Source organism: Hesperophylax consimilis, chromosome 12 (genome assembly GCF_061612785.1).
Source record: "Hesperophylax consimilis isolate HC1 chromosome 12, BYU_Hcon_1.0, whole genome shotgun sequence".
Classification (NCBI taxonomy): Eukaryota; Metazoa; Arthropoda; class Insecta; order Trichoptera; family Limnephilidae; genus Hesperophylax; species Hesperophylax consimilis.
Genome location: NC_142847.1, coordinates 14,488,542 through 14,510,663, shown reverse-complemented (window position 1 = coordinate 14,510,663; position 22,122 = coordinate 14,488,542). Strand labels below are relative to the sequence as shown.

At 33.6% G+C, this 22,122-nt stretch overlaps 1 protein-coding gene and 1 non-coding gene across 3 annotated transcripts in view; both read right to left on the bottom strand.

The window, feature by feature from the left end:
• LOC149419188 (uncharacterized) overlaps positions 1–22,122 on the bottom strand; it is a 329,274-nt gene that overhangs the window by 80,884 nt on the left and 226,268 nt on the right. The window lies entirely within an intron of this gene.
• LOC149419189 (U4atac minor spliceosomal RNA) lies at positions 4,978–5,099 on the bottom strand. The gene has a single exon (XR_016302930.1). It is a non-coding gene; the product is annotated as a U4atac minor spliceosomal RNA (small nuclear RNA).

Here is a 22,122-nt window from a genome sequence, read left to right as displayed (position 1 = left end):
AGCTAGGAACATTATAGATTAATTCTGTGTCAATACCTCTAATCGGTAATCGTAACTATGAAGCAAAAATATGTTCTTGTTTGAAGCAGTAAATACTATCGAAACATGTGGTGAAGCGTTCTGAAATATGGACAGCTTTTTTTTCTTTCTAGTTCAACCCAACTATTGTCAGCTCTCAGAGTCATTTCTATATTGGATCTTTGAACTATCAACAAAATTAAGCAATAGCACACTACGCCATATTATTTATTTATTGGACAATTTGTACAGCGCCGCTTTTGTGAGATATCACATCAGGGGCGCTATTTGTTCTATTAAATTGTTAAATTCAAATATCTTCTGAATCTTGGTAGTGAAGACAGGTGTCTATAATTGACTCAGCGTAGCAAAGTCCTGTTTTAACTCGCACTATTTGACATTTCATCTGTTTGTATTTTTGGTTATGCTCCAGTTTCAGTTCAAGATGGTTACCGTATTGGATACCACCTTTTTATCCCGCTAGAGTTCGCATGATCGGTTCCTCCGACAAGCTGTCAAATCAATATTATGGTACCTAACGATCTGCAGAAAGTTTGAACAAAGAACAGTCATTGAGATGGGACGCGTTCAAGATTCCTAAACATTCCTTATTTGAAATAAAAAAAAAAATAGTTAAATATTTATGGTTTATAATTAAGTAGGTAGGCATTTAAGTACCTACTGATAAATCATGATTTCATATATAAATTTGGTTTTGATTTATTAAAAAAACAGAAAATTAGAAACATCCTTTTTGGATACGAGTTCTACTGTTCACAGAACTAGTTTTAATAAAATGTTTTGATGAAATCATGATTTCGTGGCATTTTAAAGGGAAAGAAATTGAACAAGAAGCATGACCGGAATTGACTAAATGAAAAAAATAATAGGTAGGTACCGAAGATCAAAACATAGTGTCACTTTTATTTTTTCGGTTAAAACTAATAAAGATGACTTTATCAAACTAAATCAAACCAAGGGTAGTTTAATATTTTTCCCGAGAGTACACCCCTTCTTAATTTTATTTCTTTACTAGTTCAACAATTTTTCACTCTGTCAGTTATTCAATTCTTCAATATTTCTCTCGTTCAGTTCATTCCCTACTATCTTTATTAATACAAGACGTGATGCAGAAAATTATATGACGGTTAAATGTTTTCGGACTTTTGCCCTGGGTTTAGCGGGGTTTGGTACTAATCCCTGCTACTAACCTATACTAACTATACTACAGTATATACCAACCCTATGCGAACGTCCGAAAACGGGTCATTTTAACTGTCAGTTAATTTTCTACAGCGCGGCCTGTATTAATAAAAAATGGCGGTTGTTCATTTGTTCGTTAGTTCAAATTTAATCTTCACTTCTTCGATAGTTGATTTCTTCACTTGTTTATCGTCACGTTTGGTTGTTTCTATTCAGTTATTTAGTCGCTCGATCTCCGTGACAAACGTATCTGGCTGCTCTACTAAGTCACTAGCATCGGATCCCTACAAGTTCAACGCGCGGTGGACCGGTCAGACCGGATTGTGGGTAGGTCAATGCGGTGAAAAAAGCGGTCCGACCGGAGAAAAGTTGCCAACTTCACAACGATGGGACCGAAACGACAGGAAATTTAGCTAATTGACATCGTTAGATATCGGGGAATCGATAAAAATTAATATACCCTGATCTACCTCAAGTATAAGGCGAGTTCAAAGTGGTCAAGACGATATAGTCAGTTACTATTATAGAGTCTTAATTATGTATAGGTTTCGCAATCAGAGTTGAGTCGAACAAACATTACCTCAACCTCCACCCAAGGGTTGACGTAGTTTTGGTTTAACAAAGTACTCAAACAGATGCGTTGTTTGCATACAGCACGTTTCAAATTTCAAATAAAAATTTTGGCTGTGCGTTAGTCCTACGTGAAATCTGGTTCAATCAACTAAATTTATTTTAAATGCCATTTTTTAAATTGGAACTGATTGAATATCAGACTATCCAGTAATTTTCCACGGATCTGCTATAGTTTGTAATACAGGAGAACACAATAAAAAAATTCTAGTACTTATTCAAAATATAACATTGTTCCCACCTTTTTTAATGTTTTTGTTTATCTAATAAAATAATGTTACATCATTTACAGACAATCTGTTACAATGAACATACTAATCATTTCACATATATACCAACATAAGCAACACAACAAATTGTTTCTCAGTGACGTTTAGCAAAGACATCACTGTCCAAAGAGTTAGATATGCACAATAATATACACAATAATAAGTGTGTGTTTGCAATTCAAGGGGTTATCCACAATATTATCAAATCATCAGTGTTATACGAGCGGAAACATTCAAAGATCCTGCATTAAATACCTAGTACTGTTCGAGTACTTTTGAGTATTCGAACGACTAGGTATGTTTAATCTATCGAAGTAATATTTGAACTAGTTTGTACATCGCGTCGGCGTGTTTTACAACGTGACTTCATGTTAGCTTTAGTATGGGCAATGAATCACTTATTTGACAACAAATATTACCAAATGAAAGACAATTAACCGAACACACACGGCGTACTATGTTATCTGTGAATTTATGCGTTCAACGTTTCAAGCGGTTTCGTTCGGCTTCGTGTTGAAAGGTAACATTGTGAATGGGGCATATGAAACAATGTTCCGCCACTGTTGTCGAATGTGGAACAGATTGTTCTCTTTATCCGGTTAGTAAATTAAATAATACAATTTTGTAGGTAAGAGTGATACGGGAAAACGCAACGTACACTATAATCCACGCATTCATAAATGGCGTTAATTTAATTATTTTATGAAAATACTAATAATTTCATTATTTTACGAAAATACTAATAATTTCATTATTTTACGAAAATACTAATTATTTTATGAAAATAATAATTATTTTATGAAAATACTAATCATTTTAATTATTTTATGTAAATACTAATAATTTAATTATTTTATGAGAATACTAATAATTTAATTAGTTAAGGAAAAAAACACTTTTTGAAAGTAACGCTTAAAAATATAAAGATGAAATGTTTGTTTGCGGCCGTACATATGATATATGATTAAATAGTTTTGTCCGTATAAAACCTGAATTGTTTTAAGAAGGCATATAAATTCAATATATTTAATTAAATCACCGATATACACGGATTTGACATGTGGTCAAAATTCTCAAACCAATCTGGGAAAATTACGAAATGTTCTGGGGAAATTTCGGGAAATTTTAAATTCACTACAACCTAAAACTAAACAACCCTTCCACCCCCCCCCCCCCTCCCCAGGACATGACAATATTCTAGGGAAATTCAGTACTTGGGTACCTCATACTGAAATATAGGGAAACAAAAATTTTGGGCATACCATCGCCGAATGAGGTCTCATGCTCATCGACTGCGAATGAAGTCAGCCGATCCGTGCTCGTAACGGACAGACGGACAGACGGATAGACGGACAGACGGACAGACGGACAGACGGACAGACGGACAGACGGACAGACGGACAGACGGACAGACGGGCAGACGGACAGACGGGCAGATGGACAGAGGACCGAGCCGAACTGTGCGTCGCAAGAATACAGGGGTGGATCTGTCCACCAAGCAGATCCGTGTGTGAATTCTGCGCATCAATTTATGAACTAAATTAATTTAAAGTCTTCGTAACTCATGATGTAAATATCATCGCGAGTTGTAAACAGTTGCGTCGACCTAGAAACTCAGGTCAAAAATCTAGTTACCTAAATATTAATGTGATTTGGACATTGATTATCGGTTTTTACTTGTTAATATTATCAAAGACAAAAAAAAACAATAGTAAAAACTTAAACTCTAACAGGAAGGTCAGAATCTATCTAAATTTCAATAAAATGTATTAGAAACAAAAAAAAATTTAATGAGGTACCTACCTAACAACAAAGATATTACAAGACAATGCGTAACATTGAACAAGTGAAGGAAACGACACATTATGTACATTGCCTGTTATTATTGTTGTAAACCGTATTGCGTGCTGTTTGTTTAATTTATGGGAATGATTTCGGCGGCCATATCATAATCGTTACAAAAACAATGAGATAAATTGTACAAAGTTTCGTCGTACGTATTATATTAAAATACATTCATAATAATACATTATTGTGAGATTTTAAAATAATATAGAGGCGATATTTTTCACAAAAACAGACACATTTAAAAATAAACAAGAAAAAAATAAATTATATCGTTTATGATGTATGACAGTGAAGCATGGAGGCAGAAGAAGGACGAATAGACTAAATAATGCAATAGATACGGGATCCCTGAGGCGTATGCGTTAAACCAACGTACGAGAGTATTATAAATGAGGAGATTAAAAAATATTCAAGATTCAAAAGAGATATTACAAAGAAGATTAAAAAAGGGAAGCGTAGATGATTTATAAAAGAGTGGTTGGACTGAGAAAGGAGTGTAATGAGAATATAATATATGAAACGCAAGAAATTATAAAAAGTCGAAGACGCACTAATAATAAGTTAAAGTTTGTTGTGTGGCGTTTCATCCTCTCTGCCAACATTCCTGAGAAAAAATATATCATCTCATTCAGATTACGGTATCCTGTATCAACTAGAGATGGTCAATATTTTAATCCCTGTTACTTGACACTGTCGTCATTATTTATCCGTGGAAGCGGTTATTTTTGGAACCGGCTCCTTTTGGAATTTGGAATATTTACGCGACGAAAACATTCTAAATATTAGAGAAATTTTAAAATGTTAAAAAGAAGCGGATTTTTTATCCGATGAATAATGTTATGTTCTCAGAAATTCTTAAACAATTAGATTTTATTTTATTTTTAAGGAACCAATTCTGGAAAGAAGAGAGAACCAGAGAACTATCAAAAAATATCTCTACAAATTTTCATTTCCATGTTATTTTCTGAAAACTTATACTTTTTTTTTAGTGCCCCTGTAAAAGTATAGGGGCTTCAAAAATTGCACTCGTCCCTTTGGAGGGGACGGGCACGGGTTAATTCATTTTGGTGCCAGCATCAATGACCTCACTTTACGATCCCTGGTCATTATGCTCCCCAAGACAAGGAAGAACGTATTTCATACAATCAAGATAGATACGTTGATAACGCCTCGCACCGAATGCGAACTGCGGACGGAAGTCGCGACATCTCGTGACTAAAATTGGAACGGAAATTTATTTAATATTGAAGTTATTATTTTCATACAAAATATACTGAAATTTTCAGAGTTTTAAATTTGTTTACTTGATCATTCACGAAGAACTGTGCACTAGTGTCATAGTGGAGGGTGTGAAACTATTTTGGAATAATTTTGTTTTTTTTTTTAAAATAAGTACCTACATATTTTTGTTTTTATATTATTTTTATTTCTTGCTAGAGCAATCACGATGAGTTACAAATCTCATTGTAAGACGATATACAATACATAGATGGGAGGTACAATTTTTGTTTTTGTTATTTACCGAATAGTTCTGAACAAATAATTTACCTAGATATTTGAACCCCAAATTACCTACATGCATAAATAAAATTAGGCCAGTGGTTTTGTAAACAGCAGTTTACCTGGCGTCAAAATTTTGTTTCTAATTTTCTGTCATTTGATTTCCCCGGAAATCATAAGATTTGTAAGAATGTACTTAAACCATATATTTTTAAAATAGGAACAGTCACAATTCCTTTTTAAAATTTTATTGATGCAGGTAGGTACCGTACAATGGAAATAATTAGACTTGGAAGCAGAGGCGGCTCGTGACAGAATTTGCCAGCAGTGCATTTCACAAATAATGGTAACATGTAAAATAGGAAAATAAAGTGATTTAAAGGGAACTACATACCCAGTACAAATAATTCATTTGTAGAGAAAATCCATTCGTCGCTCTTTCATTTGAGAAAATTCTTCAATTACAAGATTATTAAAGTCTGGTATAGACGAGATCATCATTGAGACGATCTTGGGACATAGTATTCCTCAGAAATGTTTTTACACGTTTCAACGTAGAAAAACACCTTTCGCACTCGACAGTTTTGTCATCGGAATAGTACAAATTATTTTTAACAGTTTCACTATTTCACTAAAACACTCCACCAAGTTACACTTGTAAAATAATTGTAAAATTGATATTGCTCCGTCAGCATTCGCAAAATCATCTCTAGTTTGTTGGGAGTAAATGAACTTCGGTTACTTTTGATAAAATCAATGTTAACCGCAATGTTTTCATTAGCACTCATTTTTAAAAAGCTTTTTGCAGAGCAAAACTCGCAAAAACCGTCAAAACGCCGCGTCAATCGCCAAAACTGAATACTGTCAAGTTTGCAGATATGTAGATCGCGCCGGTAACGCTAGAATATTATAACATTGTTAATTAGTTCGAAATATGTCAATCCTAACTAATGCATTCCAAACGTTTTACGCATGTTTAAGGTATTTGATAAAGATCAGGATGTTTCGGCGCATGCGCCGATAATGCACCGACCACCTTCTATCTCCACTGCTCTAACACATCAACAGCCGTTATGGGTCTCTACCTGTCTCGCTCATTTCACGGTTCCGGCCTCTAGAGATAGTGCCTATAGAAGGTACATGGCATGCCTCGGCAAAGCGAAATATGCACGGGTTGATACCTATATTACATTGTTTTTCGCATGCGCGGGAGTCTAGTACAAACTTTGATTGGTAAGAATATTATGATCTGGCGGGAATTCTTCGTGAGTGGATATACGATTTTACATTTCTGACGTATATCGATGTTTGGCAGTGCAGTGCACAAATGCACTAAGGCAGGGACCGCCTCTGCTTGGAAGGTCCAATTCGATGATTTCACAAACAGAACCTTTAATAAAACAGAATCTTTACTGAACCATTAAAACAACCACATTGAAACGGAACGTACAAACACATTTACAGAAAGACAAAATGCAAAACGGTGGAGTTAAAACAGGACTTCACAACGCTCAGTCAATTAAATGCACAAAAAATAAACAATATTATTAATTATTTATTTTACAATGTAACATAATGTGACCTAATCATTAAAAAAAACCAGGGTGATAGAAACTAAGAGCATTTACAAGAAGCAAAAGGGTCTAAATGTATTTGCACTGCGCTACTGAGGCCGCCATTACAATAAGTCACGTATTTACATTGCACATATTTTTGTTTACAGTACCTTTGAAACTTTGTAGATATCTTTAGGTGCGGGAACGTAAATCTATACGTGCATACACGTATCCACTTTCTACGTGCATATTACAAACTTTATTACGTTGCAACATCATAACATTTGACCTCCCATCCCCGCAATGAACTCGCTCATTTCATATTACATAACATTGGGTTATTATATTCCACATTCCATTAAAGTTAGAGAAAGCAAGTCATGACAGTGTAGCATCAATCATCCCTTATTGGGAAAAATGGGCTGTAGTAATGCGGACGTCAGTTTAAGGTCCAGAAATAGATAGTATTCCCGAATGTCATGTTACGAAAAACATTAAAAGATAAAATGATTTATATGTTCCCCGGAAAATGGCAGCGCCATTTTTCATTTTGACGTTGAAAATAAATAGGTAGCTACTTATGTAAAGATATTATATTTATTTACTCTGTCACCTTGAGGGTTATTTATTATCTCAAGAAGTTTTGTATTTTATACGGAGAAAATGAGTATTGCTAATTTATTAAAAATCTCTTGAAATCATTGGTAATGCGGTTAAAAACGGGATTGCAGGCCTTTAACTAATGAATTATCAGGTTTCCTGACAACTTTTAGTACACAATTAAAGAATTTTCTGGATCTTTGTATGTTTATGACACTTCTTCACGTTCGTAAGTTTTTCAACAATTTTCATATCATATAAACCACAAAAACCTTTTGTTTTCTTTGTTTGTAGTTTGTTTGCATCGTTCTTCACTTCATTCTAGTCTTCTTACCTGTAACAAAAGAAAAAAAACATTATTAGAATTTGTTTTCTGTATTATCTGAGACAACCTCAACAGTATCTCTAAATTAGATGTCTCAATTATTAAACCTACGAAAACAATATAAATTTGAATGAGATGAAAACGTGTTCTATTCCGATCGATGGATGCGTTTTGGATCTAATTCTTGTTGAATATAATAAAGCATGACCTATAAAACATAGAATAATAGTTTTTAAAACTCCCCCATCTTTTGAACTGCCTTTCATAGATTTCTTTAACGTTGCCCCAGGTAGAGATCATTGTATTTTATTACAATACCTTATTGAACCCATAGACACACAGACAGACTATTTATTGAATTCATCGTTGTCTATGGAATAAATGGAATAGCCCGCCTTTTACACTTTTGTATTAATATTTATGACGTTTATCCATTCAAATTATTCCACGGTCGAATGCATTCTCTTTGTAATTATTTATGAAAGGTTAGTAGCTGTTGTTGAGATACGGATAGAATAGTACAAAAAACCTGATAACATTTTGTTAAGATAATATTTGAAATGCATGTTAATCGGTGTTGCCAGCCGAAATAAATCATACGATTAACAATTATAAGTACCTACCTAATCCCCCCCAAAAATGTTAAAAAGGAGAAAAAAGAGTGATAAATGATGCCTGATTAGGTTTTATTTTTGGTAAAGAAGCATTTTGAAACTATGGCACTGCTGCTGAGAGTTCCGCTGTAACCTCTCTTTCTGATACATGCAAAATTAGAGGTTAAAGGGAGCGGTGAATGGTAATTTATAAGTCATGTTGGATAAAACTATCATATTTAAATAAATTAATGTCACTAGCCAAATGGCATTACAAAAATAAATGTCAAATTAGAATGGCGAATATTAGGATTCAAGTTAAATCATTATTATGTTTTTTGAAACTTGTTTAGAATAACCTTAATAGAAATAAAATATTGGATTCATAATTATTATAAGTACTCACGTGATACCCACGTGACCTAAATACGAAGTTAAAAACAAAGCTAAAGCGGCCGCTACACTACTCGCTTCGACGCTTCGACGAAGTCCTCGACGAAGTTCGAAGTGCGTGCCCACACACTCGTGTACTTCGCGAGTAACTCAGTCCAACCAGTCAGTGATTGGTTTATTTATGCCGTGACGCTTCGAGTCCTTTGACTCGGGCGCATTTACCGACAACAATCGGAAGTCTTGCGAAGCGAAGCGAAGATGCCCGAAGCGAAGCGAAGTTCGTGCCCACACTATCGTATTCGGTCAACTTCGATCAACTTCGCGAGTAGTGTAGCTGGGCTATTATAAAATTTTTATAAATGAAATACGACAAGTTTCGGCTTAGCAAGGTTAGGTGAGGTAGGCATTTTGATGATCTTAAAAATAACCAAAAAAGAAAATCGCACCCAAAAAAGACATTCAAATAAAATGTCAGTTTTGCACGGTTAAAGATATCAACCCGTAATATACAAAGTTTTTTTTTACTATAATACATCTATTTTTATTAATGATGTATTTAAAAATTATTATTTCAATTTTTTTTAGTTCGACTGAGGACTGTACCTACCTCCCCGGGGAATGGCTGTTAACTGCTGTGAACTTTTAAAATGTGGTTAAAACTTTAAAAAAAATAATTGATTTGACTGAGGATTGACTCATCCTCCCCAGGGACTGACTAAAATGAGATGAGAAATTTATGGTGTAATACCAACACAACTACCTTCAGTCCGGTTTGGTACACGAATCCTTAGGTAGGAGGTATGTAAATAAACTACTATACTTTGTATTTAAAGAGTCGAAATAAAAATTACAGAAAATTATTTTAATAATAAATTCAATATTGAAATGTTTCTTTTGTTAAAATTTCCTGTGGTTAATCTTGACAAGTAAAATTTTCAGGAAGATATTTGGATTTATAGCTAAATTATCAATCCTACATATTGTCTCTTGATTTTCAGCACAAATCACATATCAAAAATAATTAAGATTCAAGGTAAATCAGAAGGTAGAACATTTCGTTTCCTCATACTTGTTCTGAATAGTTAGTGGGACAAGCTGTAGGACCCTAGAAGTTTGTTTACAACGACTAAGAAATGAACAACCTCCGAACCCAGAATTTGGGACTCGACCAGGGTCAACGGTTTCTGACCCTCTCGGGCCCATAATTCATTGGGACGTCGGATGGGGCATCGTTCTTAGTCCATTCCGAACATTGTTATGGTCTGATATATTTATTTTTAAGTCCCCTTTCAATATCGAGATAAAGGTTTCTATGGGTCTCAGATCTCATCGTAAGTAGGTTCTTCTATTGGGTAGGTAGGTACCTTTAACATTTCGAGGCAAAGGTTCTCCATTACCTACCTAATGAAATTATTTGATGTATTTTAAAGAGATTCTGATACATTATTCAGGAAATTACATGTCTCTGAAAGATGAAGAATATACAAATATGTTTACAGAAAGATTAGTATGGTGTATGGCCTTAATAATAAACGTTATAAATTTTACACAACTGATTGTAGGGTAATTGGCTGATTAGCAGTTGTATAAAATTTAAGACACTTTTACTAGTGAAGGGGTATACGAGTATATTTAGAATCTACCTATTCAAAATGATTTTGTGTTGAAAAAACTGTATTGTATCCTACAAATTGTAAGGATATTTACCTACAGGTTTATAATCATAAGAAGTGAAATATGATTAATGTTAAACGCGTAAGTTATTTTTTTCTATTAATGTGACTTGTGTGGTTATGCAGGCTTTTACATGACATTGTTTTTTCGATGTGTATTTTGTTTGGTTTTTTATTGCTACAATTCACACGAACGTACTAACCTCTTTACATAATTTCGTATAATTTTATAAAATGTTGTAATTGGACCATAAACAATATGTGTACATCTGGCGAGTTTCTATATACCATTTTTTTAAATATCTCCTAAAGTATTCATAAGGTTAACAAATACTCATATTGAAATTTCTTAAAAAAGTTCTCAAATACTTGAATTTTCTTAAAAAGGTACTTTTATTTTTTGTGTTTTTTTGAGTTTGCTTCTTGTTTATACTTTTTCATTTGATATACCTACGTACCTTAGCTTTCTAATAAAACACAATTGACCGGACGAAAAACCACAATTAATAAATATATCTATCCTCAAACTTTTTATGTATGTTTGGGATCTAACGGGCCTAAGTCGAAAAATATTCAAGATCACACCTACATAAAGCTCATAATGGATAATATTAATAGAAGAAGTGCCGGTAATTCTAGTCATTGTACAGCTGTCTTTGGTTCGTGGGAATAAAGTTCCATGCCTTTGTAGGTATATAGAATAAACTCACAGTCGAAAACCTTTTATGTACAACCTTTATACATACCTAATACACAATAAATGAAAATATTCACTACTTACATAAGCTTTTATGGTATTTTCTATGGAGACATTGCCACAGATTTAAAATGAAAATATTTACTACATACATAAGCTTTTATTGTTATTTTCTATGGAGACTTTGCCACAAATTGAAAATGAAAATTACTAGATTAGATATTACATATTTTTTGTTAATCGAAAATTATTTAAAAAAAAATCATTTCCGAATCTAATTAATGTTTATTATACGTGGAAAATCTGTGATATGACGTATGACCCACTAAAGAACTCGATCGGTGAGATCTGGCGTCATTTTCACGATGACTTAAGAAGTTTTAAAATATCCATGCAAATCTTCCTACCTCTTCTTCTTTCTTCCATACCGAAAGTAAACTTTTCGCAATTTTTTGTTAATTCTATTGTGATAAGTAAGATAAGATCTTGTGTAATGAAAGATCTTGTTTAATGTAAGATCTTGTGTAATGTAAGATCTTGTGTAATGTAAGATATTGTGTTATGTAAGATCTTGTGTAATATAAGAGCGATCTTGTGTAAGATAAGATCTTATGTAATGTAAGATCTTGTTTGATGTAAGATCTTGTGTAAAGTAAGATGTTGTGTAATGTAAGATCTTGTGTAATATAAGAGCGATCTTGTGTAATGTAAGATCTTGTTTAATGTAAGATTTTGTATAAAGTAAGATCTTGTGTAATGTAAGATCATGTGTTATGTAAGATCTTGTGTAATATAAGAGCGATCTTTTGTAGTGTAAGATCTCGTGTAATATAAGATCATGCGTAATGTAAGATCTTGTGTAATGTAAGATCTAGTGTAAGATAAGATCTTGTGTAATGTAAGATATTTTATTTTTAACGAAAAATGATTACGAAAATCATAATCCAATAAAATTTGCAAAAATATTGCGGATAAAGCCAGTAATTAAGTAGAAAATGAATAATAATTTACGAACATTTTCTACCTTTGTACAGCGTAAAACGTCCTTGAAGTGACATTCTCGCCATAGAAATTAGCAGTAGGTAGTTAGTATAAGGCTAATTAAGATCTCGGATTCAAGAGCACTAATTAAAAGGTATCATTGTTACAGGTCCTCCCTGCTCCAAAGTATTTTACTTCTATCAAAGAAACTGAAAGCAAGACATTTACATTGTCGTAGCCATTTATAATTCCCAGAAATTTGAAAAGGAACATCGGGAGATAATACAGTAGGTTGAATAAATAAATCTTTGTTACATTTTGGGACAATTGGGAATGGATGGGAATATATTTAATAGTAAATTTAATTAGGTGTCTAAAGACAACTCAATGTGGATTTTTTGGTTCGTTATTGGATATGAATCAAATTTCGTAGCGTAATCTAAACTTTTGATTAGGTAGGTACATTGAAATTATGTTTATATGAATTCTGTTGAGTAATCATTTTCAGGTTTTAGTTCCTGACACTCTGAAAGCACGCACGATTAATCGCAAATTTAAGGGATGCACAGTTCTGATAAGTAAGCCAGAGCCATTCCTTTAATTGACTTAAATACCACCCAGCAAAGCATAATAAAAATAATTGGATAATTTGTAGAGCGCTGATTTTGGGAAAATCACCTCAAGGGCACTGCAAATATTACTTGCTAGGATTTGTGTTATTATGTGTTGACCACGTATGTGTTAACCACGTATTTGTTAACCACGTATGTGTTAACCACGTATGTGTTAACCACGTATGTGTTAACCTCGTATGTGTTAACTACATATGTGTTAACGACGTATGTGCTAACCACGTATGTGTTAACCACGAATGTGTTAACCACGTATGTGTTAACCACGTATGTGTTAACCTCGTATGTGTTAACTACATATGTGTTAACGACGTATGTGCTAACCACGTATGTGTTAACCTCGTATGTGTTAACTACATATGTGTTAACGACGTATGTGCTAACCACGTATGTGTTAACCACGAATGTGTTAACCACGTATGTGTTAACCACGTATGTGTTAACCTCGTATGTGTTAACTACATATGTGTTAACGACGTATGTGCTAACCACGTATGTGTTAACCACGAATGTGTTAACCACGTATGTGTTAACCACGTATGTGTTAACCATGTATGTATTAACCACGTATGTATTAACCACGTATGTGTTAACCACGTATGTGTTAAATGTTTTGATTAGAGTTTCTATGTCAACAAGCTGAAGAATAATACAATAATTACATTTTTTAGTTAAAATAAAATAGCCTAACACAAAACATTAATAGTTTAGTATAATGACAATAATCGGTTTTTCAATAATTATTCTACTAATAAAATGATTTATAATTTTCTGCATTTTATCTACACAGTATTAAAGTTTTTAAAGCTTAAACAAACTATCCTAACCTAACCTAACCGAATTCATTGTTACTCGTATGACAGTTTTCCATTAAGATGATCAATTATTTGAATGATATATGAACGATACCTAACTAAATGCTAATCTAACCTAACTTATAAAGTTTTACGCGAATGCGATCCATTTAAGTATTTTATTCTAATAAAAGTTAATATTAAGATATTTATAATTGAAAAATAAATAGCATATAGGAACTGTACAAAATCTAGATAATAAAAACACTTTTTTAAATTTCATCAGTTACTTAATATACCCAAACATTATTTACATATTTTAGTAATTAGTGACACAAAAGTTTGTTTAGTATACGAAACAGACCACTTAATATTAGATTGTTTTTAGAGTGGATTTGCCAATCTTGCATCTTATATTACAATGACATCAATTCACTAAGTGGTTTTAAGTTTTGACCTCTGACTCGACCTGAAAAATAATTCTCAGGCATAAGTTATTAATTCAATGGGCTTGGATATTGGCAGTCTTACCTTTCAGAATAATACAGGAGAAAATCATATACCTTTCAGAATAATACAGGATAAAATCATATTCCAATGAGAATAATACAGGAGCAAATAATTTACATACGAGAATTATTGTTATCGTATGTTAATTATTTTCTCATATTCTCATATTAGCAAATCATTTGCCCATGAGAATAATAAATGAGCAAATCATTTATTTAACCCTTCCAGTCTCGGAAGGACATAACTAGCCACAAACATTTCCATTAGCTGTCCTCCAGAGACTCTGGAGGACAGATCTGACCGGGGCGTCAATACATTATAAAAGTATTTTTTATCTTTTTTTGTATTATGCTTAGATATGTAATACGCTGGAAAGATAAATAATTTTTCCACTCAGTCTCAAATATTTATACATAATTACATGGATAAAATCCTAAAAATTGTCAAAATGTATGATTACAAATTGGAGGGTTTTTTCACTGGCAAGTTAATAAGCTAATTGGATAAACTTACAAGAAGTGTATCCAATTAGCTATATAAACGGTATACAAACTGAAGTGACGGTTTTCTTACTAGTTTCGTACACAAAAGGCATGGGTTTTCCAAATAAATTATTATTTCAAAATTGAGACGTTTTTTTTGGTTAACATTTTCAGGTTAAAATTAAAATTTTGTTTTTTAGAAATATGAATGTTTATTTCAAATAAAAACATTTTAAAGACAATTTGATCTAGTTTCTAAAAATAAGAAATATGTGGCACATTTTAGATACCTCGGGAGCATTCTTAAATTCCATGAAATTTCACCTTGTCGTTGGGACTAATATTTTAAAACCTGAAGGGTTAAGAGAATTATTATTATCATATTATTTGTTCCCGTACTATTCTCATATAAGCAAATCATTTAACTATGAGAATAATACAGGAGCAAATCATTTACCTATGAGAGCAATAGAGGCGCTAAATAAATTCAAAGCAAATCACACTTAAGTTCACTGAACGTGAATAATTTAACGCAGGAATAACTAACGCACATCATCACAGAAATTAGTATGTTTGATGATCAGTTAGGCTGTGGAATACTTGGGGTGAAACAAATTACTATTGCACATTGAATATAATTTTTTTTTTTAATTTCTGGTTACTAATTTACTTCCCGACAAATAACCTTTTTTTAAGTGTTATAATTTTAACAACAACAAAAAACAAATTTATCCATTATACCTTTATGGTTTAATCGGGAATTTTGATTAATTTCGAAATCGAATAGGTAACATCCGGTCAAAGCTCAAAGTCAAATGCTTAGACAATTACGCCACGGAGTTCTCCTATTGTTGAATAAACAGCAGATCACATTTCACTTCGTGGAGGGCTCAGAATAGATGTTTATTGTGGACATAAAGCATCGGGTTAAGATATACGATATTTATTATCCGTCCAATCTCACAATAAAATGAGGTAAACCATAAAACCTTCCATTAGGAAGAATAGATAAAGATAATGAGACAAGACATTCGATACCATAATGAGAAAACAGTTGCACTTCGTGACATAGCGATGCGTCTTGACTGTAGTAAATTAATTGACGGAGAATTAATTTATCTTAATTTCTTTTGTCGTGTGTTTTCCTAATCAAAGAAAATCAAGAAATGTAAACAGATATATTGTATACGAATCAATTAGTGGTTTTATGGTGAATGTAAATAATATTTGACACAACCATTGGGGTAGCAGTTGTTAACTGTTATAATTGGAAAAGTGATTCTGACCAGTGGCGGTTCGTGGTCTTTTTAACAGGGGGTTCAGAAATTCAAGAGAAGATAAACATATTATCTAATTAAAATTTACTTACTGTTGTCCTTCGTCAAATAGTCGAATACGGCAGCAGTCACACTACTTAAATAAAGTTAGTGGGAGGGGTACCTACATATTATTGTTTTTAAATCACTTTACACTAGACACAATTATTAGATAATGAGAAAAGTTTTATAGGAATTAAATTGTTTAATGTTTTTATAGCACTCAATGTATGTTGCTAATTATTATTGTTTTTTCGAGAAGAATAATTTCGTAGAATATATAATAGATATTTTAAAACATAAAAAAAAAAACAAATAAAGGTGGCACGAAATAAATTTACTAAGTCTACTTCAATGGGTAGTAGATTTGCAAATGCCATAAGCAAACGGTTGGAGAAATGCAGAAACAAGAAAACAAAAATATGTACAAAAATGACTACAAAGTTAAATACCATAATATAACATAAAAAAAAAACACTTGCTTCCCTATGGTTCAAAGGTCAAACGTCGGTTGGTCAGTCCGCGAAGTTATCGGGTTTCTTCGGTTACATTCGTCAATGTTCGGAGGTCACGTGATATCACAACGCGTGTTCGGCGCACACAATTTGTCTTAGTTTTGCAAAGAAAGACCAAATTTTGTATATGTCACCGTCATAGGGTCTGTACCGGCTAAAATTATTTTGTATGAAGAGTTTGGCGCGGATTTTAACTCGCACAAACATGGAATATGTATCGTATTTTTCGGTGGCGCGGGTTTTGAAGGCGAAATTTTAATAGCGTGCTATCTATAATGTGCTTATATTATTATAAAACAAGTTTGTTTTATTTTCTCATCTTTTTAATGGGGGTTCGCCGCACAAACGCACTTTAGAGAAAATTTTTTAAAACTTTGAACTTAAACTTTGGTATACGTCTTGTTCCAAATCAATATTATAGCCTTGAGGGACACTGCGAGTGATCACTGCAAAAGCTTCTGTAATAGACTCGACTTAAAAGCACTGGGGGAATTGGTAATGTATAGTAAATTGTTGCAATGTCACTGTCAGACAGGGACAAGTAATTGGGAAGAGGAATGCAGGTACATATTTTAAAGCGAGATGCATATTGTTGCGTCAATAGTCCAAATTTATTATGTTTGGAGTTTCAGCTTTACAACCGTTTATCGTTTGCGATAGAGATATTATAATATTACAACGTTAGCAACATCAAAATTGAATGCAAACATAACATTCCATCCATTAGCTACCACCTGCTTCCAAAATATTTAGGGTGGTTTCGCTACCTACCACTGCTCATACTGCCCAGTTCTAAATTCTAACTTCTATTTCTACCTGAGTTTCTAAACTACCCCTCTACTCTCCCACCCCCTACTTCAGACCCATTCAATGTTGTAGGCTGTACGTTGTATCAGGATGCTGAGTGCAGGGTATTTATGCTCGTCAAGTAAATAATACTGTATAATATTATGGCGAACTATGTTAGCCGGACCGCACTTGGCGTAGGAACTATTTTGGAATCGGATACTTTGAGAAGTTGATTAAATGCTTGTTGCAATAGGTTTTAGAATACGTTTAAAATAATAAATGGGTAATTTGTTGAGCTGGTATAATATATTCGTGGCAACGGAATTATTATTTTTTAATTTTTACATATATGTATTTTTATTTCTCAGTAATATTACAGGTGTACTTACTACCTACTAGTTTCTGACCCGTATAAAATGGGATGTTGTGTGGAGAGACTTTTCAAGGAGAGGAGAGGTAGTACTGAGAAGGAAAATGCCATGAGGGGTGGGCATAAAGCTATACAATTAGTGGCGCTATTGCGTACTAATATCTCGTCGAAACGTGTTCCATTTAGAACGATTTCCATTAGAACGCGATAAGCGGTGCGCGTGGAACAGATCCAGTTATTTTAGTAAGATCGCTGGGGGCGTTGGAGGTCAAAAAGTGGAAACAATTTTTTCCCTTTATGTCTCATCTAAATATAATACGTCGATGGGGGTGGGTAGCAATCTTAGGGTATGTGTGTTAAGGAGTGACAGTCGTATGAATTAATCCGTTCCGCTGCGGTGGAAGGCGATGGGTTCAGAGAGTCCGGCTGAAGAGGTCAAAGGGTCTCCATCAACCGGCCCCTACCGATTCGGGGCCCGGGACTAACCTCAGCCCTTGAACCTGGGCACTCCCGCAAAGTCACCAAACGCAGCGAACTATTTAGAGGTGACCTATTGAAGAAGTGTTGGTTATCCAATGAATGGTTCCCGGGGCTGTGGCACCCATACCCGCCTCTCAAATTAATAAAGAATTTCTAATTTATTTCACTTATTTTGTCGTATCATAGCTGCATTATAATCAGAAGTGTTTCATTTCTCTGCTAATAAGATTATTGGAAACAGATTCTTAACCCACTTTCTTGCATTTAGTTGCACTTATATCATTAGAATAATCCTCCTTGCAGTATAAATGCAGCAATAAGTTACTGGGGTAGGAGTTGAAACTGTGCTTTGGATTACATCACTGTATACTACAGTAGTGAGCAGACGGTGTAGGGGAGGTGGGAGGTGAAAATGCCTAGAAACTTTTAGGCTTTCGCGGCCTACTTTAAGGTTTCTTAATTCCCAACTCCACTGTAAAAATAGTCGTGTTTTAAATTGAGTTTTGCGCAATTCTAAATGAAGGTACACTGACATTTAGAAACGAAGGATAAATTTAGAATAATTTAATATACATGTAAACTTATTTATATTATGAGAGTTTGTTTATTATGGAACCTCAGATATTTTTTTCTAGAGCTGCTAAAACTCTACAACGGCGAGCTCCGATGATATAAATTTATTTAATAATCAATATTTACTGTAAAAATCGCTAATAATGTACCCTAGCTTATTATAATGCTCTTATTTATTTAGCCAACATGAAATTCTGACACCATTGGAAGCGCAACACGGAATAATAACCCAAACATTAATCACGATAATACTATATTACTCTATAATAGTAGTTTACTTGATGTTCTTGCAGTTTTTTTTTCTAAGATTCAAAATAAATCTGTACAGCTTACCCCGGTGGAGTTTTTAGGTTAACATAACTAGTTTCAATTGGCAACGTCTATCCCATCACGAGCCTCGAAATATCAACGTTATAAAAAAAAGATAAGGCATTATTTTGATTGCTCTTTGCGTTTCAATTTTTTAATAAGAAAATAACGTGTATTGAAATCCCGCGTAGGTCTGAAATAAATTTGTCGTAACGTTAAAACAATAATAATATGAATAAACGAAAAATATAGCGTTTCAATTAATCTTTCGAATCGTATTCCCTGTTGGCTTTGAGATTTCCTCAAATCTTGCTACATTAAAATTTCAAAGCAATACAATTAACTCACACTGCACATGAAGCCTTATCTTTCGCCTGTGTTTTGTACTTTGTGGTCTTGCGACTTTGTACCTGGCGACATTGCCATTGGTGAAACTGTAAATAAGGTTTATGGGTGCACGTGAACCGGTATCGAGCCAGGTGCGGCAACGGCGCAGGCCTAATGCACCTCAGGACTCGGGACTGCTGCATCTTACATCCTTGCGCACTGCACACGTGCGCAGGACCCGTTTTAAAAGCGAATATAATATAAGGTGTACCGTTGATATCTTCGCATTTCGCATTGTATATAGCAGCAAGATAGGTTATATAGGAGCTCTCAGCAAAGGGTAGGTAGAGAGAAACAAGTCTGACTAAACAATCCTCGCTTCATTTACATTTCTACATCGTCACATACATAATCTTCTGTTATTCTGATTGATTCGACTTTTGGCATATCATTCATATTTTTGACAATAAAAGGATACTTCGAAGCTCTATTTTTCATGTTGGAAATTAGGTAACTTTTGTAGGTCTAAAGTCAAAATGTTCAACATTTGGGCGTGGCCATACACACCTTTGTATGTAATACATACACAATGTTTTTTTCTCGTAGAATAAAGAAGAAAACTAGAAGCGCCTTCGGTACTAATATGAATACAGAACAAATATCGTCACTGACTTAGTACCTTTTGGTTCTAGACCATTTAGCACGCGGTGTGTTTCTCTTGCACTTGCCTGACATTGTATAGCGATCCCATTTGAGTTTCGTAATCATGGTGAAACACAGTTTTGTCTGTAAAATTTAAGCATCGATTAGGCACATATTGTGTTATTCTTTATCATATGGTTCTTTACTTTCCGTGGTCGATGGAAAACATTTTTTTGTAAAAATATTCTATGTTTTGAAAACATTTTGTAGTAGGAAACCCACCGTAGAGCCAGAACTCACCGATATAGATTTTGTGATTTTTTATGCTTAAAACTCAAATCATAAGATTTATGGTACATAACATTTATCTAAGTAAAACATTATTGAAAATAATGTGGCGCATTTTCAGTTATTTCACTGCAAGTGCACTTTACTATAGTAAAATTTAAAATTATAAGGGTGTAAATCCGGTATCCATTGCGATTATTGACCATGAACCTTCAAACTGATAGTCAAGCATGATAACAATAAAAATAATATTTGACTAATTTTTATAGCTCTATTTTTCCTAGGATCTATCTAATTATGTACAGTTACTGAAAATATATTTACCTAGCAGGTCACTTCAGATACACATAGTAAAAGACTAACTAACTAACTAACTAACCATCACGCCGTTTCCCCACAGGGGTAGGCAGAGAGGACGGACCGCCAAACAACTCGGTCTTGGCATACACTCCTTGCCTCATTCACATTCATACATCGTCTCATACATAATCTTCTATTATTCTGACTCTTGACCTGGCCCGACTCGAGTATCTGATTCACTTGATCGTGCCATGTCTTCCTCGGGCGTCCCCGACTTAAAAGACACAATATCAAGAACACTACAGTTGATTTTACAAATGTTGTTTTATCTCCCTTTACTATTTATATTTATTAAAAGATAAGTCCCCGGTGTTGCCCAGGCTATATGCAGAGTTTTTCAAAATCAGATATAGACAGTGATCTCACTCTTGTTTTTGAGATCAAGTGTGCAAAATTTCAACAATCTAGGAATAAAAATGTAGATTTGTATAAATATCAAACCCAAGCTTGACTGTCCTAAAACGCGAATTCCTCCTAGTTGGGCAGTCAAAGTATTTTTCATCTACATGTGTCATTGTATCATCACCTGTACTAAATAAATAAAATAAATAAATAAAAAAAATAAAGCAGTCGCTTCCTATAGACAATATTCTTTAATACGCCACCGTCATTAATTAAATATATTATTGTATAACTAAGCAGAAACAAAATGAAAATTTTACATTATTAAATTTTTTGTGTATATTGTCAACCGAATTGTTCAATTTCGCGGACAACTGTCGCGATAATACATTGGGTTAGGACAGTTTGCATAAGATTAAAATTTTCATTATTCCCAGAATTGTTAAACTTCAGAGACAACAATCATTATAATAAACTAGGTTAGGTTAGGACATTCCGCTTTGAAACATTCTCAATTGGGTCTGCCATAGGTACAGCCAGTGGGAACATTTTTCCATTCCCCTTTACAATGATAGTATGATAATGTTCGTACTTGAATTTGAATTCACAACCGTCTCTATTTCAGGGAATAACTAGAAACAACAAAAGAAAACAAGAAGAGAAAACATCTCCTAGGGTCCCCTTTACAGCCTCTGTCGACCTGACAGTCCCGCCCACGAGAGGTAGGTTCATACAAAGGGCCGCCTTGAGGGATAAAGCCGCCCTGCGATGCGGCGGTAAGAAAGAACAGGGTTTTTATGGGTAACCAATATTTAGGTGATACTGACATTTTTAATGTTAACTTGGCTGAATTTTGTGGATCATATTTTTTTTTTTTCAAAAATTGGTATATTACAATCAAAAGCCGCTCATCTCGCTAGGGAATTCCTGTATCGAGATGTGCAGCTTTATAATTACAGTAAATTAATAAAAAATACAACTTATAATTGAAAATATTATTAAATAACATATTATTGAAAATATATACCTTCAAAATTATTACAGTTATATGTATATTCAAACTAAAAAGATGTATTCTAACACCATTCTTAAACCTTCTGTTGTATT